General features: G+C 53.2%; 1 protein-coding gene across 8 annotated transcripts in view; it reads left to right on the plus strand.

Moving 5' to 3' along the window:
• Window positions 1-27668, plus strand: part of LOC118212931 (guanine nucleotide exchange factor VAV2-like) — a 206946-nt gene that overhangs the window by 113437 nt on the left and 65841 nt on the right. The window lies entirely within an intron of this gene.

Raw genomic sequence — 27668 nt, forward strand, 5'->3', positions numbered from 1 at the left:
TGTGAAAAGTCTGACACGCTTCTCAGGAAAGTCATCCCTCTGCACACAGCAGACTGTGTCCCCACAAGGGCATTAAACACTGGCGCAGTAAAATAGCCTTTATGCACAGAACAGCTAATGTGCCCGTAATGGTGTGAAAGACACACGGTCCCCACAGCAGCCCTGCAGTGGTGTGTGAAAGTCAGTCCTTTCAGAATAATCCATACGTATCTGAGTGGTCACCACAGAGCTTTGCTAATGTAGTGTAGAAAGTGACATTGCTAATGTCACGTTGTCAGTGTTCGCTGTGGGTCTTTTGCCAGGGTGTACCCCTGTCTGTGAGAAAATGGCAGTGAGGCTCCTAAGGCCCAGACTCACTCAACGTTTGTCCTTTGAGTTGCAAATTAATTCGTGGGTTGTTTTTTTTTCTGTAGTCAGCGTCTTGTTGTTTGTAAAGCTGCACTTTGGCTGATTTGTTCACCGCTGTCCCCCTGTCAGTGTGTAATCGCTCCCTCTTTCAGCGCGTGTGTGTGTGTGTGTGTGTGTGTGTGTGCGTGTAATCCACTCTGTGAAAGTGCCCTGTGACAGCCCCCTCTTGTCAGGTGCACAATAAACCTGAGTGATTGACGAAGAGGAGGAGGAGGACGAGGACAGAAAGCCGGCTTCTCTTGACTCCCTGACCCCATTGTCTGGTCTCTCTGTGCTCTGCGACGGTCCTCAGAACCATAAAAAGTGTGTACGTTTCAGCGTCTTCATGTTGATTAAAAACCAGTGTGTGTGTGCGTGTGTGTGAGTGTGAGTGTGTGTCTGTGTGTGTGTGTGTGTGTGTGCGCGCACTTATGCTTGCGTGTGTGTTTGTCTGCGGGAATGTAAGAGAAAATAGAATGTTTTATTACGATGGTGAGTCAAATCTTTGTGTGTGTTTGTGTGTATGGGAATGTTAGATCGTAGGAATTTCGGATTCGATAAGAGGGAACTCATTTTGCCTACAGGTGTAGCCGCAGGTTAGCGGGGGTTAGCGGTATGGGAGTTAAATGGCGTCGTCGTCCTTGTCCGCGAGCGGGAGCGCAGAACGCGGAGCCTGGCGTCTCCTCACCGAGCCCCTCGCGGTTAGTCGCCTTCACGGTTGCCATGACGCCGCACGCCTGCGGGGGGAACCCTCGGTGAACAGCTCTGGACTTCCGCGCCTGAAGGTTCCTGGTTCTCCGCACACACCTGGACCAGGTGCGGAGCTCCTGCAAAAAAAAAAAACAGCCCTACAGGTGATCCACGGAACGTGCACCAGACTTCAGGATCGTAAAGTTGGATAAAGTACTGAACAGAAGCAGTGATGCGGCCGCTCTCTCCCTGCTGTGTGCGTATGTACCCGTGCGGTATGGAAATGAAGGTTATTTTTATGGGGCGCTGGATACATCGGAGCACATTTTGGGAGGGGGAGCGTCCTCCCTGCTGTGGTTCCTGGTCCGCGCGGTGCCGTGTTTTAATAAGACGCCAGAGCTCCTGCGCGCGGCTCGTACTCGCGGCTAACGCGCGCAGACGACAGGTTGAGGAGCCGCAGAGGACCTGTCGTTCTCTTTACAGACCTCCTTACGTCTCTCACGCCTGGGACCGGGAAACATCTCCCTCCTGTCTCTCTCTCCTTTTCTCTCTCTCTCTGTTTTTTTGTGTTTCATTTTCTCCCTCTGTCCCTGCTTGTATCTCCACCGCTGTCTCTCTGTGCTCTGTGTGTATACATCTCTCCCCTCTCTCTCCACCCCTCTCTCGCCCCCCCCCCCCCCCCCCCCCCTCGGCAGTGTTTCCTCATGTTCTGATAGACGCATTGATCTGCCTGCTTGTGTGAAGACAGGAGGGTTCGATCCCCGCTCAGCAGGGGCCGGGATGTTTTAAACATTCATGTAAATCGATGCGTCCCAATTTTCCCCCGGCCCCGGGGCGCATTAAAAGCGCCGATTTCACTCCGCGCCCTCGCCTTCGTCCCGAGTTGTGGAAACGCACATTCGCACCGGCCGTACAAGATATCGACGTTGCACCCCCCCCCCACAACCCCAAAGCCCTGAAAGAGAAACGCTGAGGGGAACAGCTTTCATTTTCATGTTTATTTATTATATATGTAGTATAATGCCCCCCTCTCGCTTTCATTCAGAAAAGCAGATAATTGATTCTGCTCCACGACTTGTTATAATTGTCAAACTGGCGCGGGCCTTTCAACTTTAATGAGGCGCTAATGACTTCGCGGCGGGGGTGCGATTGTCTTGATTTCCTGTCTGAAGGGAACGCGGGGGAGGCTCCCTGGCCGCCGGTGCCGCGGACGAGAGCGGGAACATGACCCCCTGTTACATTTGATGATCTCCCGCTGGGGTCGACCCGTCCCCCCCCTGAACGCGTTTGGGGTGGGGGCTGCGGTTGAAACACATAAGCCCCGCCCATGCTTTTCAAACCCGGCACGAAACCCAGCTGTGGTGGTAATTGCTCTATAGGGGGGCTGTTCTCCCTCCCCGTGTTCAACTGATGATTTTCTTCATCAGTAATTTATTTGAACATGTGTGATATTTCAGTCTTTTTAAAAGAGTGTTTCTTTTCATTTGGATAATTTATGTTTTACAATGTTGGCGAAATACTGACACAGGCAAGACCAATGATGTGGCTGCACATCATCCCAGGAGACCCCCAGCCACAAGGTGGCGCTGTGGCTAACTGCACATCATCCCAGGAGACTCCCAGCCACAGGGTGGCGCTGTGGCTAACTGCACATCATCCCAGGAGACTCCCAGCCACAGGGTGGCGCTGTGGCTAACTGCACATCATCCCAGGAGACTCCCAGCCACAGGGTGGCGCTGTGGCTAACTGCACATCTCTTTGCAAGTCATTTAAAAGTCATCCATTTTTTTAAATTAAAAAAAAACTTTTTTATACTAAAACTCAGTGGAGAGTTGGGCAGTTTATAGCTGTGCTTTATTCTTTTTTTTTTTTTAAAAGGTCACCTTCCCCGAGAGTCGTTCTTGTGCTGCTGCAGTTTGCTGCACTTTGGCACTACCTGTAAGGCTTTGGGAAACAGGTGCCTTTATCAAGACAAATTACTCATGGAAAGGATCTGGCTCCTATCATTGTAATTGCCTGCCGCCGTACCGCCCCTGAGATGCTTTTGCAAGCTAAGTGGGACCGGAGGCAGGGAATTGATTGGTTGTTGGATCATAGACCGCTTGGGAACAACAGTTCGGTTTCATTTAGTGGTGCTGGCGAGTCGGTTACATAATACGGAACGAGGGGGACCCCTGTAGCATAGGAGGGCTTTCCGATGAGCTGTAAAAGGTCCAGGCTGGTCATTAAAGTCGTTCATCAGGAGAGATGGGATGGTGGAGCCGTGGCGGTTTGCCCAGGGCTGGAGTCTCTGGGAGGCCTCTCTCTCTCTCTCTGGATCCCGCTCAGGATGCTAATTTATCGCCGCCGATGGCGCTGGCGTCGGTGGAAACGTGCTGTGAGCAGCGGGCCTTCTGGGAACTCGTTTTGCCAACACTCCCCTCCTCTAAGTACCCCTCTCAGCGTGGAGAGAACGCTCAGTAGGCCTGCAATGGCATCCATTAACCATCTGGCCCTGTGCATTCTCTATTGGTCTGTAGGCTGTGTGCATTCTCTATTGGTCTGTAGGTTGTGTGCACTCTCTATTGGTCTGTAGGCTGTGTGTATTCTCTTACGGTCTGTAAGCTGTGTGTGTTCTCTTACGGTCTGTAGTCTGTGTGTTCTCTCTTACGGTCTGTAGGCTGTGTGTGTTGTCTTACGGTCTGTAGTCTGTGTGTGCTCTCTTACGGTCTGTAGGTTGTGTGTGTTCTCTTACGGTCTGTAAGCTGTGTGTTCTCTTACGGTCTGTAGGCTGTGTGCGTTCTCTTACAGTCTGTAGACCGTGGTGATGAATGGGGTTAATGATGAAGGTGAGCAGTGGCGTTGAGGCCTCGCTGGAACGTGGGCCATCAGGACTAAGGCTCAGAAGGTCCCTGTTTAAAGTGTAATGCATTTCCACCTGCAGCTTCTCAGGCTGAGATTAGCTGCGTTGCTACGCTGCTCACGCCGGCGGTAATGGCTTTCTGTAGCGAGCGCGCGCGGGAGAGGTCGCGATGTTAAACGCTGGGCGGGCGGTGTTGAGCCCGCCCTCTCCGGCGGGTCGCCGTCCTTCTGTTATTCTCCTCCTTCATTATTCATGCCGGCCAGTGGGCGCTTTACGGCCGCATTAAGAGATTCGGTTTAGAGATGTCGGATTCGGGAAAGATTGCTGCCCACAGGAATTCGGGGGGGGGGGGGGGGGTGGGGTTGGGGGGGGGCTGTTTCCCAGGGAGGTCGCAGATCCGTGGAGGGGGTTCAGACTGAAGTTCAGGAAACAGTTGAGCCATTATAAAGATTTGAGTGATTCACTTTGGAAATAACAAATTGAAAACACACGCGCAGTCCAGAATGATTCCTTTCTTATACAGGGTACATTCTACTTTATGGACTGCTATAAATATAACGATATTAAATGCTTACTGAGCAGATGTGATTATATATGAGCCATACAGTAACTGAATCAAAGACGTAAGCTCTCATGATATGATGACTATAACCTCAAGATCCCCCTTCACAGGTAAGTGTGAGGATTAAGCAGCGGTGGGCTGATTATGAGGTCACTTCCTGCTGACGAGGGGGAGGGAGAGCAAGCCCGGGGCGGCCGCCGCCCACTTTTAACAGCTTCTCCAGGGCGAGCGGGATCAGGAGGGGACTAATCCCATCCGCTCGGATTATTCCACCGCAGGCTCCGTGATGCCATTACCCAGCAGCCCCTGCGGGGCGTGAGCGACGGGGCCCCAAGGGCCACGCCCGGGCAGAGGGGTCGGAAACGAGCGCTGCTGCTGATCCTTTTTGGCCGCTGCATGTTATTGTGTTGTTTCAGAGAGGGCGTTCAGGTTAAGTGCCTTTTTTAAAAAGGGCTGAGCAGCAGCTGCTCGATGGGGACGCAAACCTGCAAACCCTGAAATTCCACACAGGGGGGATAGCGCTGTGATCCCTCCCGCCCGCCAACCCGCCCCGCCCGCACGTTTACAGCCCCTCCCCCCACCCTGCTCAGGAGAGAACTCCTGCATCATTATCTTCATCATCATCATCGCGTGCCCTGGGTGCTCGTAGGCACCATCCAGAGCTGGCCCTGCCCCAGTCACCCGCAGGCCAGGCGTTTAATGGAGCGCGAAAGCCAATCCCAGTCCAGCGGGACTCAGCCGGGCGCTGGTGGAGCCTCGGGGCTGCTTACTTCCCTCACCGTGATTGGGTGTTCAGAAAGGCCACAGGTGCATTACGGGTGATCTTTCCCCCTGTCCTCCTCGCTCCTGTAGGGGGGGTGGGAGGGTCGAAGTACAGCCTCCTGCTGTTTTTTTTTTTTTTTTGCTGGTTACCGTGGTGACCAAACACTGAGTTCATGGTACTGCTGCACTTTGATGAGGGATGTAGCGGGAGGTCAGAGGTCGCTGCTTGAGAGGAAAATATGAAGCCAAACAGCTGCTGCCAAATAATGTGCTTATGTTGAGAGCGCCCCCCCCAGCCCCTAACCCCCCCACCCACCACTCCATTCACCACCACTGGAAAGAGTTAGGAAAGGGAGGGGAGGCAAATGACAGTGCACTAATCTGATTATCTTCATTCTCCAGCAGCTGGGCACAGACGCACTTCCATAACAAACCCGCCATCTCATTCATTCAGCTGTGTGTTACCCTGAAAACCCGCCATCTCATTCATTCAGCTGTCTGTTAACCTGAAAACCCGCCATCTCATTCATTCAGCTGTGTTAACCTAAAAACCCGCCATCTCATTCATTCAGCTGTCTGTTAACCAGAAAACCCGCCATCATTCATTCAGCTGTGTGTTAACCAGAAAACCCGCCATCTCATTCATTCAGCTGTGTGTTAACCAGAAAACCCGCCATCTCATTCATTCAGCCACGTGTTAACCAAAAGAACCGCTGTTCTCAAGCCAGCACTACGCTGCCAAATATAAACATCCTCAGTTCCTTACTTGGCTCTTTAGCCTCAAGGGACTGTATTTAATGTCTGGGATAGATTATTACTGCCTGACAGTGTGAGAGGTAATCTAGTGCCCAGGATTTCTAAACTGAAAATCAGATTTATATGATATGATACAAAATGGCACCCCCACCTCGCTGCATTGTCTGAATTTATTTTTATTGGTATATCACTGCTGAAGGGTAGACCTGAAGAGCTCTCACAATGAATACGCCTGAGAAAGAACACATCCAATCAATGCGAAAATCAAACGTCTATTCGAAAATACTGTTTTGTGTGTCACATATTGATAATCACGTTGGACAAACGAAAGGAGCAGAATAACTGGAACAAAAAAGAATGTGGCTATTTTGGTCAGTGGAACATTATCATTGTTATTCTTTTTCTTCTCTATTTCTTCTGCTTCTTCCTCTCCCATTCCTTCTCCTTCTTCTTCTCCTTCTTCTGCGTGATCTGAGCTAATTATGTAACGGCTGGCTCGTTAAAGGCTTTTTCTCTCTGTAGTAGTGTTTGGAGTGACCCCTGCGCACTGCAGTGCCCTGGCCCTGTAGCATGAGCGGGTCGGTACTGATTGTGACAAAGCCCCTTGTTAAGGTTCAGGCCACGGCTGGACTGCTCCGGTAAACACCGCTCTCATTATCTGCTCATTATAAATAAATTAGAGGGAGAGAGAGCGGGAGGGAGGGAGTGAGGGACGGAGAGAGAGGGGGAGAGAGAGCAGGAGGGAGAGCGGGAGGGAGGGAGGGAGAGAGAAAGAGAATGTGAGATTAGAAGAGGACTTCAGGTAATCACTATGGGCTGAATCCACTCTCTGCAGTGGAACGCATTTAAAGATTTATATCAGCCAGGTCCTTGTCCTCCTATCGGCTCACACCACTAACTCAGTTGTAATTTATAATGAAGAGATATTTCACTTAGTAGGCAACGGCTTGGCGTATGATTTTGCTGCTGTTGTTTTTAACTCACTAAATGACTCCTCCCACAGTCTTGCTGCCGATTGCGTGCACGTTTGCAAAAGATCGTATGCACCTATGCAGCAGATCGCATGCACCATTGCAGCAGATCTCATGCACATTTGCAGCAGATCTCATTCACCTTTGCAGCAGATTGCATGCACATTTGCAACAGATTGTATGTACCTTTGCAGCAGATCTCAAGCAAATTTGCAGCAGATCTCATGCACCTTTGCTGCAGATCGCATGCACCTTTGCAGCAGTTCGCATGGACTTTTGCTGCAGATCGCATGCACCTGTGCAGCAGATCACGCAACACACAGACAGGGCAGCACTGTGGCTGCAGCATGATCATCATTTTTAAACACCTGCAACTTTCTCTGCATTTGCAGGCGGTCAAGCCTTTTGTCTGTAGCCTGTTTACACATAACCATCACAGGAGGAGTTTTGTTTGCTTGCAGCCTGTTTAACCATCACAGAAAGCTGTGTGAACATTCTCTCTGTTGTTGCTAACCAATGGCATCATTTCCAGCCTTTACTTTGAACGTTTTGCTTTTTTTTCATCTGTGGTCAGTTTGTTTCCTGTGTGTTCTGTAATTACCACAGGGCAGCCAATGAGAAAACAGCATTACAAGGGAACGCCTTCTATTCCACTGAGCTAAGAGAATAAATCAATTCATTGAAGACTTTGACACAGGCTTTGAAACTGAGTTCACATTAGGATGTTTTTTGTTCTGTGGTTGTTTATTTTTTGCTAATTGTATCTGGAAGGACTGTCTTGCACATGATTAAAATTCTGGCCTGCGGCCGGCTGGCTACTTGAAATTGAATGTCCACTAAGTTTGTAGGGCATTTTGAGATGCGCATAAGCTGCATGACCTCCTGCTGGCAGTTCTTGGTGTGGTATTTATCCAGTAGAAATCCTTTCTTTCTGAGGGCCATTATTTGAGCTTTAGCCCATAAATATTAATTTGTTATTTATTATTCTGCTGGCCAAAGTGTCTGCAAGGGCTTAAATTCCCCAGACTTTGATCATTTGTTTTACCGGCCAAGAGCCGCGATTGCCAGCTAACACGAACTCCGGTTCGCTAGCCCAGTTACATCGTGTACACTTAGAATAAATTAGCATTTCTATGCAGAAATCTCTCAAATGTTCTGCTACGACGAAGTAATGCCTGTAGTGAACTGTAGCATTTGATAATTACTCTTTCCATTCAATCTTTCAGAACCGCTGATGATATAGTTACGATTTTGTGATTCAATTTGCGCTGGCAGAGCGAGCCCAGATTGAGGCCGCGGTATCTGGGCGAAGAGGCGGTCCTCGGGGGAAGGGGAGGCTCTTCATCATAATTAACGGCGGAGAAATTGGACGCGCGTTTATCTGCATCGTTCTGGCTGATAGCGGCGCGGCGGAGTCGTGAATATTTAGGAGGAGGTTCGGTGCTGCCGAGCGTTTTGGATCGGCGCGGGAAGGGCGGGTTCCTGAAGCCCTTGTTTGTCAACTTAGCGCTCGAACGGCTGAAGGTAATTCCCTGAAGCCTGTTGAGGAGAGAAGACTCCGGCTCCTCCTCCGCTCCCTCCTCTCTTCCTCTGTTCCTTCCTCTCCCTCAGGCTGGTAACCGTGGTCGTTAGCCTGTGTACAGTGCAGGTGCCTGAGTGTTTGAGTGTGTGTGTGTGTTGTGTGTGTGTGTGTGTGTGTGTGCGTGTGTGTGTGTGTGCGTGTGTGTGCGTGCGTGTGTGTGAGAGTGTGTGTGAGAGTGTGATGTGTGTGTGCGCACGTGTGTGTGAGGAGCTCCATGGACTCTCCCCTGAGCCTATGCTGCTTCTCCTCTAGCAGCCACTTCCTGATCAGGTAGAGGGTTCAGTCAGGGAGCCCTGCAGTGAGAGAGTCATTACAGCTCAGAAAGAGTCCCAGAGTCCCAGACACGCCGATCGATCCAGAGCACACATACACACGCATGTGCACACACACACACACAGACATGCATGTACACACACACACACACACACACGCATGTACACACACACACACACACACACTCACGCACACATACACACACACACATGCTCACGCAGGCACACACATATGCTTGTACACACGCATGCACACACACTCACATGCTCACACGGAAACACATACTGACACAGACACACAGACACACACATATACTCGTACACGCACACACACACACACAATCACACACAATCACTCACAATCTCTCACACTCACACACACACACACACACACACGCAGACTCCTGGAGAAATGGAGCCTGTGTGTTATCTGCAGGAGTCCAGGCCTGCAGATCGAAGGCTGTGGGTCTGGAGCAAACAGATAATCACCGAGAGAAAACAAGGGAGACAGCCTCCCTATCGATCAGGCCCGGGGGCCGGGGGGGGGGGGGGGGGGGGGGGGGGGGGGGATCAGACGGGCCCGCTGCAGTTTGGGAAAGAGCTGCCTCTCTTATCTTCTCCCCGGTTGCTTTGTTTCCCCTCTCCTCTTCCTCTTTCTTCCGCGCTAACGAGGAAGCTCATTAACTCTTAACGAGGGCTTGCCAGTTTGAATCCTCCCTGAGAAATCGCCTGGCCTTCCGGCTGGATAAACCAATGCGGTGGCGATTCGGAGCCCGTTCGTATACGCGCGTCTGTTTTCATATCCAGCAGCTGCTTCCTCCAAATCTGAGCGATGGAGAATGGAGGTGGCGGGACAGTTTTTAGTGTTTTTGTTGGACAAAATGAGATTTCACATGTTGGGAAATGCAGTATTTTAACAGGTGGGTGGGCGGGGCTGCTGGCCGGCTGGGCGGTCCGTTTGCCCTGAGACGGGCGGTGAAGCGGTTAGCGTGCGTCTGCTGGTTGCCTGGTGACACACGTTTGAGCGGCCCGTGTCAGTGCTCATGCACCTTGCGGATCATTCTTGAATCAGCAGGCCAGCCGTAAATGCAGTATCATGCAGGTGTGGCTCCACCGCATGTCATCAGTGCCCCGTCTGACTGAAAGGTCTGAGGAACACTTCAACTGATGGAGTTCTCAAATCAAGAAATCAAATGTGTGTGTCTGTGTGTGTGTGTGTGTATGTGTGTGTGTGTGTGTGTGTGTGTCGTGTGTGTGTCTGTGTGTGTGTGTGTGTGTGTGTGTGTGTGTGTGCAGGAGCGTGGATGCACGTGTCCGCGTGCTCGTGTCCAGGCAAGAGTATTTGGGCATGGGTGCTCGTGTGTGTGTGTGTGTGCATGTTTGTGTGTGCGTGTGTATGTGTGTGTGCACATGTGTGTGTGTGTGTGTGTGTGTGTGTGTGTGTGTGGGAGTGTGTGTGTATGTGTGTGTGTGTGTGTGTGTGCGTGTGTATGTGTGTGTGTGTGTGTGTGTGTGTGTGTGTGTGTGTGTGTGTGTGTGTGTGTGTGTGAGTGTGTGTGTGTGTGGGTGTGTTTTTGGGAGGAGAGGCACTGCACACCGCCCGTTTAGGACGGTAATGACTGAAATCAGCGGTTCTGTAATTATCTGGCCAAACAGAACCACCCCCCAGCCCTTCTCCCCCAGCCCTTCTCTCATTAGCAGATGAATCACTCGAAACCACAGCCCGAATGCCTCAGTGACCAATGAGCAGGCTGCATGCTGCGCGCGCTACACATAAGAGCAGCCAGAGCAGGGCTCGGGCGGGGCATTCCGTGCCCCCAGACAGCGGTCCTATTGCTCCTGTATATCATACTATCTCCATTTCTTATTACGCTACGCCGCACCAGCTCTCTCCTACCGGGACTTTCTTAATAGTAGAAGACCGAGTGAGAGGTCACAGGCTTTAATTAAACTAATTAAACCCGCTAATTAAATCCGGTTATGTAACCGAGGTCCCGGAGGGCGTGTAAAGAGTCGGTTCTGGAGCCCTGAGGGGCAGGGTTGCCTAGCGCCGGTTTGCGGCGTAGAATTCCAGGAGTAAGAAGGTTACAGAATTCCGTGGACGTCATCGCTGCACAGGAAACGCGCTCACGGTTCCAGTGAACGTTGTAAAATAGACCAGCTTTCTTTATATTAATGGAGTAGAGGTTCAGACGTGTGCGGTCCCAAGGGTATTTTTTTCCCACAGGCCTACACGACGATTTTAAAAAAAGGTTCATGATTTTTAATGGAAATTCTCTCTCTCTGATGACGGCCTGAAGGACGATCGTAAAGGACCCCGTTTACTGCAGGACACGGGCGTCCCCACCTTGCCTGTATAACGTGATTTTACTGGCATGCTGTAATGATTGCCGTAATGATTTTAAAGGCCAACAAAAGATTGAAAAGACAAACCGAAAAACACACGGCCCCATAAAACGCGGGGCGGGCGGTGCAGGTAATCAGCGATGGCTGACTGAGTGCGCCGGTAAACCCGATTGCATTCGCGAGCTGGAAAACACGAGCGCGTCTTCACTCAAAGAATCTCTGTTATAAAAACACAAAACAGCAGCGAAAGTATCATGCAGCGGCATGGCAGTTATGGTCTGAAAGAAGATAGAGAAAATATTATACGGTAGAATTTATTACAGCGTTACGGAAGGAATTAGCGCGGCGGCTAATGAGCAGAAATGGAGAATGACTGTTGCTCGGGCCGATGTCGAGGCACACCGTCGTACCACCCGTGTCCGTTCTAGCGAAACGCATTAAAGTTTTTAGTGGAGAAAGACGCTAAAGGGGGCGTGAGCGCGTTTCCTGTGCAGCGATGACGTCCACGGAATTTGCGGCGCTCGATAAAAAAAACGTCCGGCGGTCGGAACAGCGCTAAGACGTAAAGTAGCTCACGCTCGGGGCGGGGCTGGCGTGCGAGCCGCGGGGCTTGTTTGTTTGTTTGTCTGGATAGCGAAGCGAGACGGGAGCAATCAGTGGAAACATTGTTTGTGGTTCTGCTGTGTTTGTTTTTTTGATGTCGCTGATCTAATCAGCCGCTGGAGCGGAACGGGCCGCGTACGAGCGCTTGATCGCTGCGTTTCTGCGGCGGGAACAGGCTGGGCTTTTTTTTTTTTGGAATAATGGCGGCGCATCTTTCATTTGCTTATCAGACCCTGGGATCCGAGCGTGAAGCGCTGGTAGTGGCTGAAGCGCCAGTGTTTGCTTTTATCTCTGCGGGGGGGAGATAAGGTGAGCACAGCACCGCGCCGGAGGATACAGCAGCCAAGACAGGGCTGGGCTTGGAACCCGTGACCTACCGGTTCAGCCAGCAGAGCGCTAACCGTCGGGGTTACTAACTCCAGACCTACCGCTCGCTACGTCATGGCTAGAGGGGTCCTGATTGGCTGATGTAATTGGCTTGTGAGAAGTAAGCAGTGGCTCACAGGTAGTGTCAAATATGGCGGACTCCGGAATCCCTGAGACTGTGCAGAGATGAAGAGCACGCATGGGGGGGGGGGGGTCACCTGGCGGAGGAGGGAGGGCCCATTAAAACTCTACACTGGGAAGTCAACAGAAGCAGGACCACACAGCAGCGCTGTAATCACCTCTTCCCCGATCCTGTCGGCCGCACTGTTTGCCTTGCGCGGATGTGTAAACATTCATATTGATGGTGGGGAGAGCAGATTGAGAGAACCCCAGGCTGCGGAGTAAAACCTGGCCCGCCCGGGCTAATTAATCTAAATTATGTTTGGCTTTGTCTGCCGTCCAAAAATGGAAGATTAACCTTGAACTAATTAGAGAAATTAATTTAATTGAACTCCTCTGCTGCGCAGCGGAGAGCGAGAAGCTCGGGCTGGAGCGGAGCGGTTGGGTGTAATCTCTCCGTCCGCGACGCGACAGAAACGCTCGTTTGCTACGCCGAGCCTCTTGATTGGGCGGGCTCGAGTTTGTTTAAACCGCTACAGCGGATGACTGACAGCGCAGGGCAGGCCACGCCTCCGACCCGTTTCACATTTGAGGGAAAGAGTGTGTGTTTTATGAATGTTGCCACAAAAAGGCCACGTCAGGGAAATGCCAGAAGATTCGGCGCGACAAGCTCGCCTCCGTCGGGGCGCGAAGCAGGGGATCGTGGGACGCTCGCTCGCTCGCTATGACCCACTCGGCAGCTCGAACCGAGGCGTCCCTCTCAAACTGGGTTCTGATTTTTCTTTTCTTTTCTTTTTTCTAAGCTGTGGGGAGCTGGCTTTGCGCTTAAAATGCCAACTGCCAAAACCAGGCAGCGTTTTAAACGTAGCTGTAAAACCCCTGAAGATAACGAACACATGTTCTGTAAATTTTGTGAGTGAGCTGGTGGGAAAACCAGAACCATTCTGTGCAAGAACCCTTTATGAAAAGGGAGCATATTACATTTTAGAACCGGAGATTTGGGGGGGAAAAATTGTTTTTGCGTCTGAACACATTACATGTAAAAGTGTTATGACATGGGCTTTTGCTTTTATGTAGAGTAATGGTGGTATCTTATAGTACATGCATAGTCTGAAATGGACTGTTGAAACGTATCTTTAATGTGTATTTCGCGTCTTGTGGTAACATATGATTTAAAATTGTTCCTTTTGTTATTGGTTGTGTATTTGTCATCGTGTTTGAAGCTCTGGTGTGTTTGTGGCACGTGGGGCCTAACTGTGAAATCGCCGTGGAAACACAGTGCACGTAATGCTGAGCGATGTAGCTACTCATAGTGTTCTGTGCTCTGACGATGCACAGCTCCTATTGGTCAGAGGTCCTGCTGCTCTGGGAATGTGCAAATCGTCTCATCACGCAGTTTTAAACCTGTCGGGACGCTGAAAGCATGTGATGTAATTGTCCCGAGATGCAGCCTGGAAATTGACGGATGGAACGGGGTGGGGTGGGGCGGGGTGGGGCGGGGCAGGGGGCGGGTCTGCAGGCTGTGAGAAGTCTGAGGGTTTTGGGTTAGGATGAGAGGGAACGCACACACACACATACGAACACACACACACACACATACATACACGCACACACACACACATACACACACACACACGCACTCTGCAGTTTTGTTCAGAGGGAAAGCTGCCTAACCCCAGTTGCCCCTCTAAAACCCAGCTTTTTTATGGATTTATGCGCTCTAATGGGATTTTTACGCTACACAGAACAAGTCAAATTAAAGCCTCCAGGATAAAACCAATTTGTTCTTTTGTTTTTAGTTAGTTAGTTGTAGCCAGTCATGTGGATGTGTTGGAAACAGAGGGGTCCATCAGTCCATTTAAATCTGAAAGGACTCTAAAAGGACAGAATGAAGTAAACTTGAGCTTGTCACTCTTGCAGTTCACCTCAGATTTGGTTGAAGCTGCTGAATAATCTTTTGTAGCGCGAGTCTACCCACTCCAGCAGCCTATTCAAAATCCTCTTTTGAGATTTGGCTAATACAAGATACTGGAGTGTCTGCCTGTCAGTACATTCTGTGAGCACAAAGGGACTGTTGTAGTGATGTCACAGTTGAGAGTGATGTCACTGCTGAATGAGGAGAGTGTGAAGAACTCTCTGAGGACGGTGAGGGCAGCGGGTAGCTGGGGACAGGGAGGCAGACACCGCAGACGGACGAGCGGGCGAATAACTGAATTTCGCTGATGGTGTTCCCCTCTCTCACGGGTCTGCGCGTGAGCGCCCGACTCGCCCGTCCCCTCCGCCGTCACCCCCCGGAATACCGCCAGTACCGCCTGTTTGTGATTGTGATCCTGTCAGTCGCTCGCTCACCGGGAGATAGCGCACCTGGAGGTTCAGGCGTGTGTATCGCTGCCAGCATCAGCGGAGAGCCGGGGGAGCTGGGGGGGGGGGGGGGGGGGGGGGGGGCAGGGGGGCAGGGGGAGCTGGGGGAGCTGGGGGAGCTGGGGGAGCTGGGGGACTCATCAGCATGCGCTGTGCTGGGGGGGCAGGGGAGGCTGGGAGGGGGGGGGGGGTCACTCTGAGTGACAGACAGTACTGCTGTGCTGGTGAAGATCCATCCTTTGTTTTTCTGCTGATCAGATCACACTCTCACTCTTTCTCACACACACACACACACATACACACACAAGCACACACTGTCTCTCACGCACATACACACACACTCACACCGCACATACACACACCCACACACCAACACACACTCATGCACGCACACACACACATGCACACGCACACACACACACACACACACACACTCGGTCTCATTAACAAACTGGTGTTTTTCTTTTTTTTTAACATTTACTGAAGCTCTTCAGTTTCATTATCTTTGTGGAGATTCTTCAAAAGAATTATTCCACGGGGAAATGCACACACCCCTCCAGGTGCGCCAGCCCACCTGGTACAAGGCTCACTGAAGCACATAAGGCGTAGCCCCCCCCCACCCCCCCACCCCATCTGAGGCGGGTCGGACGGCGTTTGCGGTCCCAACCACCCGCACTTCCTGCTCAAACAGTCCTGCTTCCCCTGCAGATTAGCTGCTTAGGCAGATCAAACACAGCCTTAATATCTCAGCAGACAAGGCAAACGATCTGGGCAAACAGAGGAAAGCTCCCTCTCCCAGTCACCGCCTCCATTACCTACATCAGGGGGCTGGAGCGCCAACGCTCTCCCAGGAACGCACCGCTACTGCGCTAACTGTACACGCAACAGAGAGAGAGAGAGAGAGAGAGAGAGACAGAGAGAGAGAGAGAAGGAGGGAGACAGAGATGGGGAAGAGTAAAAGAGAGAGAGGGAGAGATGGAGAGATAGAGAAGAGAGGGAGAGAGTGATAGAGAGAAAGGGAGAGAGAGAGAGAGAGAACTAGAGAGAGAGAGGGAGAGGGAGAGGGAGAGAGGGAGGGAGAGAGAAAAAGGGAGAGAGAGAGATGAGGGAGAGTAAAAGAGAGAGGGGGGGAGATAAAGGAGAGAGGAAGAGAGGCAGAGGGAGAGAGAAAGGGAGAGAGAGAAGGAGAGAGAAAGAGACTGCTGCAGAGAATGAGAGAGTGACCGTGAAAGGGAGAGAGAGATAGAGACACTGAGGTTGACAGCATTGTCTGTTCAATAGCACTCTGAAGGCTTTATTGCTTTGAAAGTCATTTTTATGGGGCTGTAACTACAGCACTCACTATCAGAGCTAAAAGATCCACTCACTGAGCCAAAACATTCACTCTCAGAGCTAAAACATTCACTGTCAGAGCTAAAACATTCACTCTCAGAGCTAAAACATTCACTGTCAGAGCTAAAACATTCACTATCAGAGCTAAAACATTCACAACAAGAGCTCAAACATTCACTGTCAGAGCTAAAACATTCACTATCAGAGCTAAAACATTCACAACAAGAGTTCAAACATTCACTATCAGAGCTAAAACATTCACTATCAGAGCTAAAACATTCACACCGAGAGCTAAAGTGTGGAGCATCGTCCATCGCACACAATTCAGCTCATTTTGCCTGCTGTGCAATTGCCCACAGCATTTGCAAATAACAGTGCCTGGTGTTATTGGATAAGAGTCTAGAGTGACATTACTATAGTGTGTGTGTGTGGGGTGGGGGGGCTGCTGTGGGTGTGGCCAGTGTGGGCGTGGTCAGAGTGGGTGTGGCCTGTGTGGGTGTGGTCACAGTGGGTGTGGCCAGTGTGGGCTGCTCGGTTTGGGTGTGGCTGGCACAGTGTGGGCAGGGCTGGGTGGGCTCACGGTGCCTGAGACTCCTCTGCTCCCTGTGTGGAATCCATCAGCAGGGCTGGCAGGCGGGCCCAGGGGTCGGGCCATTTAAGAAAAGTCCAATTTGCCGGGCGGCTCCAGGGAGATGTTTGATCCGCTGATTTGTTCAAACAGAGGGCGGCTTCCTTTGTGTGCGCCGCTCGTTCCCCCGCCGAGACGCCTCCGTGTGCTTTCCATTTATATTTAACGGGTCTGCTGGGATGCGCCCACACGCGCCGTCCCGCTGCTCGCCTGGCCACACACCCCGCAGGCTAACCACACGCCCCGCAGGCTAACCGCAGGGCCCCCCAGGCTAACCACAGGGCCCCCGAGACTAACCGCGCCTGAACGCAGGCTGACCGCAGGGCCCCCCAGACTAACCGCAGGGCCCCCGAGACTAACCGCAGGGCCCCCCAGGCTGACCGCAGGGCCCCCTAGGCTGACCGCAGGACCCCCCAAGGTTGACCGCAGGGTCCCCCAGACTGACCGCAGGACCCCCCAGGCTGACCGCAGGGTCCCCCAGACTGACCGCAGGACCCCCCAGACTGACCGCAGGACCCCCCAGGCTGACCGCAGGGTCCCCCAGACTGACCGCAGGACCCCCCAGACTGACCGCAGGTCCCCCCAGGCTGACCGCAGGGTCCCCCAGACTGACCGCAGGACCCCCCAGACTGACCGCAGGGTCCCCCAGACTGACCGCAGGACCCCCCAGACTGACCGCAGGACCCCCCAGGCTGACCGCAGGGTCCCCCAGACTGACCGCAGGACCCCCCAGGCTGACCGCAGGGCCCCCCAGGCTGACCGCAGGGCCCCCCAGGCTGACCGCAGGGCCCCCCAGGCTGACCGCAGGGCCCCCCAGACTAACCGCAGGGCCCCCCAGACTGACCGCAGGACCCCCCAGGCTGACCGCAGGGCCCCCCAGGCTGACCGCAGGGCCCCCCAGGCTGACCGCAGGGCCCCCCAGGCTGACCGCAGGGCCCCCCAGGCTGACCGCAGGACCCCCCAGGCTAACCACAGGGCCCCCCAAGGTTGACCGCAGGGCCCCCCAGACTAACCGCAGGGCCCCACAGGCTGACCGCAGGGCCCCCCAGACTGACCGCAGGGCCCCCCAGACTAACCGCAGGGCCCCCCAGACTGACCGCAGGGCCCCCCAGACTGACCGCAGGGCCCCCCAGACTAACCGCAGGGCCCCCCAGACTAACCGCGCCTGAGCATGGGGCCGCTGTCGCTAACAGGCTCCACCTGGGGGAAGTGAGAGTGGGGAGGCAGGGCTTTACTGAACACCAGCATCAATGTGCTGCACACCATCTCTGTACTGAACACCAGTGCTGTGCTGAGCGCCATCACTGTACTGAATGCCATCACTGTACTGAACACCAGCACTGTGGTGAACACCAGCATTGTGCTGAACGCCATCGCTGTACTGAACACCATTGCTGTACTGAACACCATCACTGTACTGAATACCACCACTGGACTGAACACCATCTCTGTACTGAACATCATTGTCATACCGAATGCCATCTCTGCACTACACACCATCTCTGCACTGAACACCATCTCTGTAATGAACACCATTGCTGTACTGAACACCACCGCTGGACTGAACACCATAATTGTACTGCACAACATCGTTGCTCTGAACACCATCACTGTACTGCACAACATCTTTGTACTGAACACTAATGCTGTCAGGTGTCCCAGGTGGGATGGCAGAACAGGCAGAATGCGCGTTAGCCTCTGAGCAAGAGACTAGGAGTGTTACCTGGGATTAAAACCCACACTCTGGTGTGATATGCAGGGTGCTAATTCACTGTGCTGCATCCTCAGTGCAGATCCCTGTTACAGAGGCTGAGATGAGCTTTATTTAAGCCCAAATCACAGGTGCACATATCTGGAGGATTTCCCATGATCCCCTGCTCTGCTTGTAAAGAGAAGCCCAGCTGTGACACCTGGGGACCCCCCCCCACAGCGACACTCATATACCCCCCCCCCCCCAAACCGGGACGCCCCAGGGTACCTCCTGCTGTGTGCTGCTGTTCATCACTCCCCAAACCCCACCCCCCCATCCCATTTCCGAATCCGTCCCTGTCCTCTTCCTGTCACTTATCTGATTGGTGAGAGGACACTGGGCGGGCACGCCGACCCCTGTTCCCATTCCACCGATGGCGCCTCTCGCCTCTGGAGTATCCGCGCGGCGAAGGTCATGACGAGCGGAGGAAAGAACGCCGGGCGCTCGATTCTGTTACTGCACCGCGAACCGAACCCGCGCGCGCCCTCAGCTCACGGTCCTAAAAAACCGGTGGTTACGGGCTCTGCGCCCCATTGACCGCGTTCCGAACACGCTTTAATAAGATCGGCCCGGCCCGCCTCCCGTGCGGAGAGGCCTTAATAAAATAATTGGAGCATTTAAAGGCAGATTGGCTCATGAATAAATTAGCGCGCGGGAGGAGATCGACTCCGAGGCGGAGAGAGGAGCGGAGTCTCACCTCTGCGGCGAAGCCCTCGCGTCGCATTCTGCGCCGCGCGTCCGTTCCCCCCCCGCACGTGATTAAATTCTGTCCGCGCGCGCGTGTGATCCCCTGACAGACGGAGACGCGGTGAGCTCGACCTGGCGATGCCGCGTGTCCGAGCGTGTTTCAGTAAGAGCTCAGATCTGACCCTTTTCTGAGAGCGCGCCGGATCGGCGAAATCCGGCCCTGTGGAAACCGTTTAGGCCCTCGCTCTCGGATGTCCCCCCCCCTCCCCCCCCCCCGCCCCCCTCACGAGGCGCCCGCGAGCCGGTGGTAGGCGCGGGCGGCGTCGGGCCGCCCCCGAAGCGAGCGGCGGGCGGACTTGGCGGGAACAGTGAGCCCAGCGCCAGAGCGGGTCAGCTGGGATGGAATACGCGCAAAGCTGGAGTGTGTTAACACACTGAGGGGGAGACGCAGGAGGAGCGCAGCAGAGTCGGTCCGGTCCTGTTTATTTCTTTATCTGGGGCTCCGGCAATTATTTTTTATGAACTTGAAGGGAAGGTAGGGCTCGTCTCCCTGTTGCCATGGTAACGAAACAGTAGGGATCCTGGCAACTAAGTCGTGCTGCTTAAATTTGAAACAACTGCTCTGTGAATATCCCATAAACCCCAGATTACCCCACTCTGCCCTGGACTCCTCTTTTATTATCCAGCGCTGAGCTTGTGTGTGTGTGTGTGTGTGTATGTGTGTGTGTGAGTGCATGCGTGCACAAGAGTGTGTTTGTGTGTGTGTGTTTGCGCCTGTTTGCACGTGTGCGTATGTGTGAGAGCGTGCCCGTGTGTGTGTGTGTATGTGTACGTGTGTGCATGCGTGTGTGTGTGTGTATGTGTACGTGTGTGCATGCGTGTGTGTGTGTGTGTGTGTGTGTGTGTGTGTGTGCATGTGTGTGTGTGTGCCCGTGTGTGTGTGTGTGTGTGTGAGTATGTGTGTATGTGTGTGTGTGTGTGTGTGTATGTGTGTGTGAGTGTGTATTTGCGTGTGTGTGTGTGTGTGTGCATGCATTGTGTGAGCTCACATGCTAAACTGTAAAGGTGAGTGAGTCAGTCCCGGCTCAGGAGCATATGGCTGATCATGTGATCTGCCTCGGAGTGAAGGCTCTGTAGCCCAGAGGAGCGTTAGCTCATCGCTAACTCAGAGCCCTAAAGCCGAGCGCTCTGCGCCTCCACTGATCAGAGCGCGGCCGCGGGAATGGCGGGACTCAGCAGGGGCGGGGCGGGGCGGGGCGGGGCCGGGTGGGCACAGAGCGGCGCGGCTCCGGCGGCTAAAGAAGATGGACGACGCGCGCCCGCGTATCTCCCCCCCCGGCGGGGTCGCATGCAGCGCCCCGTCTGATGAATCCCATTTCCTCCAGCGGGTTACTGCCGGGCAGGGTATCGCACTTCCATTTCCAGAGATAGGAGACGCCAGCGTCCGCCGCCTTCTTTCCCTCCACGCTTTAAAATAAATATAAAAAATGGGGAAGAAAAAGTAATTCAGCCCACATGGAGGTCATTGATCTGGAAACTGTGTAATAACGCTCTTATGCTCGGGCCCATCTGCTGCTTCTCCTATGACAGCACTTACTATCTCTGTCTCCCCCTCTGGTGTTTTTCTCTTTCTATCGCTCTCTCTCCCTCCCTCTCTCTGCCTCCTTCCTATTCACATTCTCTTCCTGTCTACCTCTCTAACACCCTTTTCCTCTCTCCTTCCCTCTCTCCATCTCTCCCTCTCTCCTTCCTTCCATCTCACACCCTCTCTCCCTCTCTGTTTCTCTCTCTGCCTCTCTCTCTCCTTCCCACTCCCCCTACCTCCCCCTCTCTATCTCTCTCTCTTAGTATTCAGTCATTTCTGTACACTTTGATTAATGTTCCATGAAATGATGTATGCAGGGCGGGGTTTCGGAGTTACCACAGTACGCCTGCCCTTAGCTCAAGGGTTTTGTGATTGGCCGACGCCGCATCACCTGATTCTGACACCACACGAAAGGGCCTTAGTATCAGTGGAGGCTGGTGGCTGATTGGTGGCTTTGAGAGCGTATGGGGGGTGGGGTGGATAGCGGGGTGGACACATCTCGTCCTGGCCGTTAGTATTGCAGTCATGTGCGGCCCGAAGCGTCCCGTCGTGCCAGGGGCTGGTGGTGTGTGGAATGTGCTGAGCCATGAGCAGCTGTGCATGCGCTGATTTAATGGAAGGGCAGGGGGTGGGGCTGTTTGTGACCGAGCTGCTAGACTCTCACCTCACGTCTCTCAGGCTTTTTTATGAATGGTTCCCCTGGAATGGGGGGGCGCAGCTTCGAGGACGGAATGGCAGTGTCAGAAAGAAAAGATGGAGGATTCCAACGCATCCATCAGGGACCCAATAGAGAGTGCGAGATCAGAGAGGTTCTGGTACAGCCCAGGGTTTACAGGATCACTGCTACCGCCCAGAGACGGCCCCAAATGAGAGAATTGTTACTACAGCCTAGAGGCAGCTCAAAATCAGAGGATCGCTGCTATGGCCAGGAGACACCCTGTGATCAGAGGTTTTCCGGTAATTTAGCTACAGAGCCAGCATGTTGCTCTGTAGCCCTGAATCAGGGAGACCTGCTGTCTAGAATCTGATTCAGAGAGACCTGCTGTCCAGGGCCCTGAATCAGGGAGACCTGCTGTCCAGAGCCCTGATTCAGAGAGACCTGCTGTCTAGAACCTGATTCAGAGAGACCTGCTGTCTAGAACCTGATTCAGAGAGACCTGCTGTCTAGAACCTGATTCAGAGAGACCTGCTGTCTAGAGCCCTGATTCAGAGAGACCTGCTGTCTAGAACCTGATTCAGAGAGACCTGCTGTCTAGAACCTGATTCAGAGAGACCTGCTGTCTAGAACCTGATTCAGAGAGACCTGCTGTCTAGAACCTGATTCAGAGAGACCTGCTGTCCATGATGCTTAAACCTGTGTTAGCCCTGCTACTGAGAAGCACTTATTTGGGGGTTAGGTCACAGATCTGGAAAAATAGAGGGGGAAGGGTTGGTGATTTCAGCCTGGGAAAGTCATCACAAACACAGCTCTCATTCACTCTTCTGTAGCCCCCCCCCCCCAATCACGGCTGACGTAATTTCCACACTCCAGCCCCCTGCCGCCTCCTCAATCCAGGCTGCTGCCCTTACCCCCCCCCCCCCCACCCTGTGCCTTTCTGAGCTGTGGTTTGGGCCCACTGACCTGGGTTTCTGTGCCCAGACCCGTTTGCGTCACCCTCATAAAGGCTGCGGTCGACAGGGTTCCCCCCCGTTTCCCTGTCGCCGTGGTTACCCTTCACGTGCCCCTGGGGCACAGTAAGTGTGGAAACTCAACATTCTGGGGCACTGGCGAGGGATGTACCCCTCTATTCCACAGTCCTGGCCAGCCGAAGGATGCCCAGAGGTCAGGGGTCAGAGTTCAAAGGTACAGACGGGAGACCTTTCTGCAGCCAGGAAGGATAGACCTGTTCTCTCAGCATGCTTGCATGCGCCCACATCAGTGGTGACTCGCGCACTCCATTGGCTGCTGTACACTGCTTCAGACACCGTGAGTACAGATCGGTGGCTTTCTCTCCTGCATTAGTGCACCGGGTCTTTGCAGAGTCTCACCTGTGATTAGGAAGGAGGCACCTGCTCATCCAGTGGGGTTAGATCCCCTCCCCCCCGCTGCTTTAGAGCCTCAGCTGTTATTATTGGATGAACAAACCGTCTGAAACCTCGTTTCCGAATCATGCTGAGCTCAGTACCGCCGTTATCAACGGGATTGGGCACTCTGGTTTTCTAATGGGGCCGCCTGCAGGTGTGTTTATCCATTAGAACCTCTTCTCTATCAGTCTTCTGTGAATCAGACCCCGTGTGCTTTGGGAAATCATTTCTACCGTCTGTGGAAGGAGAGCAGCCGGCTCACAGTACAGTCTCCGTTTGCAGGCCTGTGTGAGACGGAACGCCAGGCCTGGAACTGTGGTTTGGTTGGAATGGGATTTGGATTCAGGTCTGAAGCACTGGATTGGTTGGGTTGGGTTTTGGGTCCAGTTCTGAAACACTGGATTGGTTGTGCTGGGTCTTTTGTTCAGTTTTGAAATTCTGGATTGGCTGGGTTGGGTTTTGTGTCCAAGTCTGAAGCACTGGATTGGTTGGGCTGGGTCTTTTGTTCAGTTTTGAAATGCTGGATTAGTTGGGTTGGCTTTTTGGTTCAGTTTTGAAACACTGGATTGATTGGGTCGGGTTTTGGGTTCAGTTCTAAAACCCTGGATTGGTTGGGATGGGTCTTGGGTTCAGTTCTGAATCTCTGAATTGGTTGGGTTGGGTTTTGGGTTCAGTTCTGAAACGCTGGATTGGTTGGGATAGGTCTTTGGTTCAGTTCTGAAACGCTGCATTGGTTGGGTTGGGTTTTGGGTTCAGTTCTGAAACACTGGATTGGTTGGGTTTGGTTTTGGGTTCAATTCTGAAACTGTGGATTGGTTGGGATAGGTCTTTGGTTCAGTTCTGAAACGCTGGATTGGTTGTGCTGGGTCTTTTGTTCAGTTCTGAAACGCTGGATTGGTTGGGCTGGGTTTCGGGTCCAGTTCTGAAACGCTGGATTGGTTGGGCTGGGTTTCGGGTCCAGTTCTGAAACACTGGATTGGTTGGGCTGGGTCTTGGGTCCAGGCATCTCCAATAGTCCAGTTGTAGCTTCTGCTCACCCACCCACTGAGTTTACATCCTCGCCTGTTTCCTTATCCCAGATCCCAAACCCCCTTCCCAAAGTGGAGCTCCAGGAATGGGGTAACCGTACAGGATACTGGGGTACACCAGCCCCCCAAAAGGGAGGGAGTCATTTTCCCTAATGGGGACCCTCATCATGTAGAGCAGTGGTGCCCAACCACGTGCCGTGGTTTTCATTCCAACCAAATCACTTCACCCACTGATTACTAATTAACACACCACTAATTAACACACCTGCAACCAGAGAGGAGGAAACCAATTAGTGAAATCAACAGGTGAAGTGATTGGTTGGAACGAGAACCTGCATACTCTTGGCCCTCCGTGGCCCATGATTGGGCATCACTGTCGTAGAGTGTGTGTGTGTGTGAGCTGTGAAAGTGCTGCCCCCTGCTGGATGGTATTCCAGCCTTCCTTTATGACAGAGGAGGGCAATGTGGGCCATATCTGTTTCTTCTGGCTTTTCATCCCAAATTCTGACCTTTAATTAGCCCAAAATTTACACCATCTGACATTTTAGCTACACTTCTTGATAAGCCCATCATGAATGACAGCTGAAGACAGAGGGTAATGTAGCATGCACACCCCCCCCCCCCCCCCTCAGTGATGGTGTTTATTCCCGCCAGAATGAGTCACGGCGGCCCGCGTTTTGCATTAATGACACGGCTTTAGCATCTGACCTCATTTGCCCCAGTGCAGTGACATCACAGCTACCGCGACCAAGATGCTTAGCTGGCGGGGGTGGGCTGGAGGTTGGTTTGTGTTCGTGCAGTGCTGGTGGGGGCGGGGGTTTGAGGATGGCTGTTCTGTCTCCAAACTGAAAGCGGGGAACAAAAGAACCCCTCCCCTATGACCCCCCCCCCCCCACCCACCCACCCACCCCCATCATATGAGTGTATGAGTCTATAATACCTCTCCAGCTCTTTTTGAAATCACAGTCTTGTTGTAAAAGATCTGATAAAGGGGCTCCCAGAAGGCATCATCTGGTTTTGACGTGTTCTGTAATAGAAAGTGCGGCTGTCAAACACAGATTAGCTCTGAAAGAAGGAGGGTGATTCTGACCTGCTGCCTGTCGGGGGGGCACCTTTAGAGCACGGGGGGGGTCGCCTGGCCCGTGTGCCTGTGAACTGCTGCTGTGATTTCGGTCCCCTCGGTGTGATGGACAGGTCACCGGGAGGAACGCTGTGGTCAGCTGGATATTAACGGTGCCCGACTCACTGAAGTGCTTTCTCAGGAGATTCACCTGTGTGTCACATGACAGGGGTCCCCACTGCGGCCGTGGAGCTGATACCCTGTCTCCCTCAGGAGCGTCATGAGCCTCCACTGTCTGCTTCTGAGGAAAAGCTGGTAGTCTTAAGAGAGAGTTAAACCATCATCAACCGCCATCAAGCCTGAACACGGTGAGAGAGTTCAACCGCCATCGAGCCTGAACACTCTGAGAGAGAGTTAAACCGCCATCCAGCCTGAACACACTGAGAGAGTTAAACCGCCATCGAGCCTGAACACACTGAGAGAGTTAAACCGCCATCGAGCCTGAACACACTGAGAGAGTTAAACCGCCATCCAGCCTGAACACACTGAGAGAGTTAAACCGCCATCCAGCGTGAACACACTGAGAGAGTTAAACCGCCATCCAGCCTGAACGCACTGAGAGAGTTAAACCGCCATCGAGCCTGAACACACTGAGAGAGTTAAACCGCCATCGAGCCTGAACACACTGAGAGAGTTAAACCGCCATCCAGCCTGAACACACTGAGAGAGTTAAACCGCCATCCAGCCTGAACGCACTGAGAGAGTTAAACCGCCATCGAGCCTGAACACACTGAGAGAGTTAAACCGCCATCCAGCCTGAACACACTGAGAGAGTTAAACCGCCATCGAGCCTGAACACACTGAGAGAGTTAAACCGCCATCGAGCCTGAACACACTGAGAGAGTTAAACCGCCATCGAGCCTGAACACTCTGAGAGAGTTAAACCGCCATCGAGCCTGAACACACTGAGAGAGTTAAACCGCCATCCAGCCTGAACACACTGAGAGAGAGCCTTCTCAGCTTTCTTCAGCTTGTGGGATTTTACGTTTAGTTTTTTTTCTTTTTATTTTTGCGCACGTATAGAAACTCCTATTTTCCCTGACAAACGGGTGCGCGTGTGTCAGGGTCCTTGATCGATGCGTGAAGCTCTGCGTTCTCTCACACAAAGGCCCCGCGCGTCCTGCAGTATTTCCTGCAGTACGCGCGGAAGCCCGAAACAATGGCCGCGCTTCACAAAAGGCACTTTAAAAAACGAAGCTCTCCTCTCCGAGTGCTTTTATGTGATTACCGGGTGCTGGAGAAGCCAAAGTTCAGCACTGAGGCGAGACGGGCAGGTCCGGCCCGTCCCTCTCTAACCCCCAACAATTCAGACCTTAATGGATTTTCCTAGTTTTAAAAAAAAGAAAGAGAAATCCATTTCGGAGGATGCGTTTTATTAAAAGGTCGCCGGCGGGCGGAACGCGGGTTCCAGGGCTTCTGCCGGATCATTGAGATCTTTTTTCTCTCTTTTTTTTTTTTTGTTAATGAAATGCCGCAGGAGGTGCGGGCGGGGGTGTGGGGGTGGGGAGGCGGGGGGGGGGCGGTGATTCAGCGTTTTTACACTCCGTTCGGCCCGCCGCTGCTGGCCGCTGCAGTCCAGGACACTGCTTCCTGCTCGCTCTCCTGCAGCCGGGAGAGCTCTCCCCAGCCCTGCTCCTCCTCTTTACCGGGGGGCTGTTGTCCCTGCAGCACAGTAGCTACTACCCCCCCCCCCCGTGCCCCCGTGCCACCGTGCCCCCCCCCCCTCCCCAGCCTTTCATGAGTGCAGGGCCTGTGGCTCTTTCTCACCAGCACAGATCTGCTGGGCTGTTTAATCGGCATGGTGTAAACCACTCGTTAACCGACACTGGAACATACTGTACAATCAGAGAGAGAGAGGGAGAGAGAGAGAGAGAGAGGGAGAGAGAGGGAGGGAGGGAGGGAGAGACGGAGGGAGAAAGAGAGATTGAGGGATAAAGGGAGAGAGAGATGAAGGGAGGCAAGGAGGGAGAGGGAAATAGATTGAGGATAGGAGGCAGAGATGGATGGTGGGAGGTAGGGGGGAAGAAACATAGATGGAGGAAGGAGAGAGGGAGGGGAGGAGGAAGAGAGATGGAGGATAGGAGAGGGAGGGAAGGAGAAAGAGAGGGGGCAGTAGAAAAAGAGATGGAGTGAAGGAGGGAGAGATGGTATGAGGGAGAGGGGGAGGAAAAGAGATTGAGTGAGGAAGGGAAAGAGAGATAGAGGATGGGAGGCAGGGAGAGTTTGTGAGAGGTAGGGAGGGAGGGAGGGAGGCTGGCAGCCTGTGGCAGTTATGTTGGGCTTGAGGAAAACGTGGAGCTGCCCCCCCTAACCCCCCCACCCCACAGTGTGGGCTGTTGGCCCTGTCAGTGACAAGTGGACGAGCAGCTTGGGCTCCCACCAAAGGCTGCCTTTGATCTTCATCTGTATTTGTTTTAGGGTAGCATGTACAGCCCCCCCCCCCTCCCCACTCAAACACACCCCCCATCTCATCCCAGCGAGGGCCCCTGGGACCGGGACGGGTGCAGTGGTGCACCGACGATCCTCTCCCAACCCCTTCTGTTGGGCGGGGCTCTCCCCGCTGGGGTCATGTGACCTGTGAGGCTGTTAGCGGGTACAGGGCTTTGAGGGGGGAAAGCACATTACTGTGATTGGGGCGGCACGGCGGTGCATTGGATAGTGCTGTCATCTCACAGCAAGAAGGTCTTGGGTTCGAATCCCGGTCTGGGATCAAACCCTGTGTGGAGTTTGCATGTTCTCCCCGTGTCCGCGTGGGTTTCCTCCGGGTACTCCGGTACTTCCTCCCACAGTCCCAAGACATGCAGGTTAGGGTAACTGGGTGGGGGGGGTGTGTTAACAGTTAAGGTTCGGTCGA

Source organism: Anguilla anguilla, chromosome 14, assembly GCF_013347855.1.
Source record: "Anguilla anguilla isolate fAngAng1 chromosome 14, fAngAng1.pri, whole genome shotgun sequence".
Lineage (NCBI taxonomy): Eukaryota > Metazoa > Chordata > Actinopteri > Anguilliformes > Anguillidae > Anguilla > Anguilla anguilla.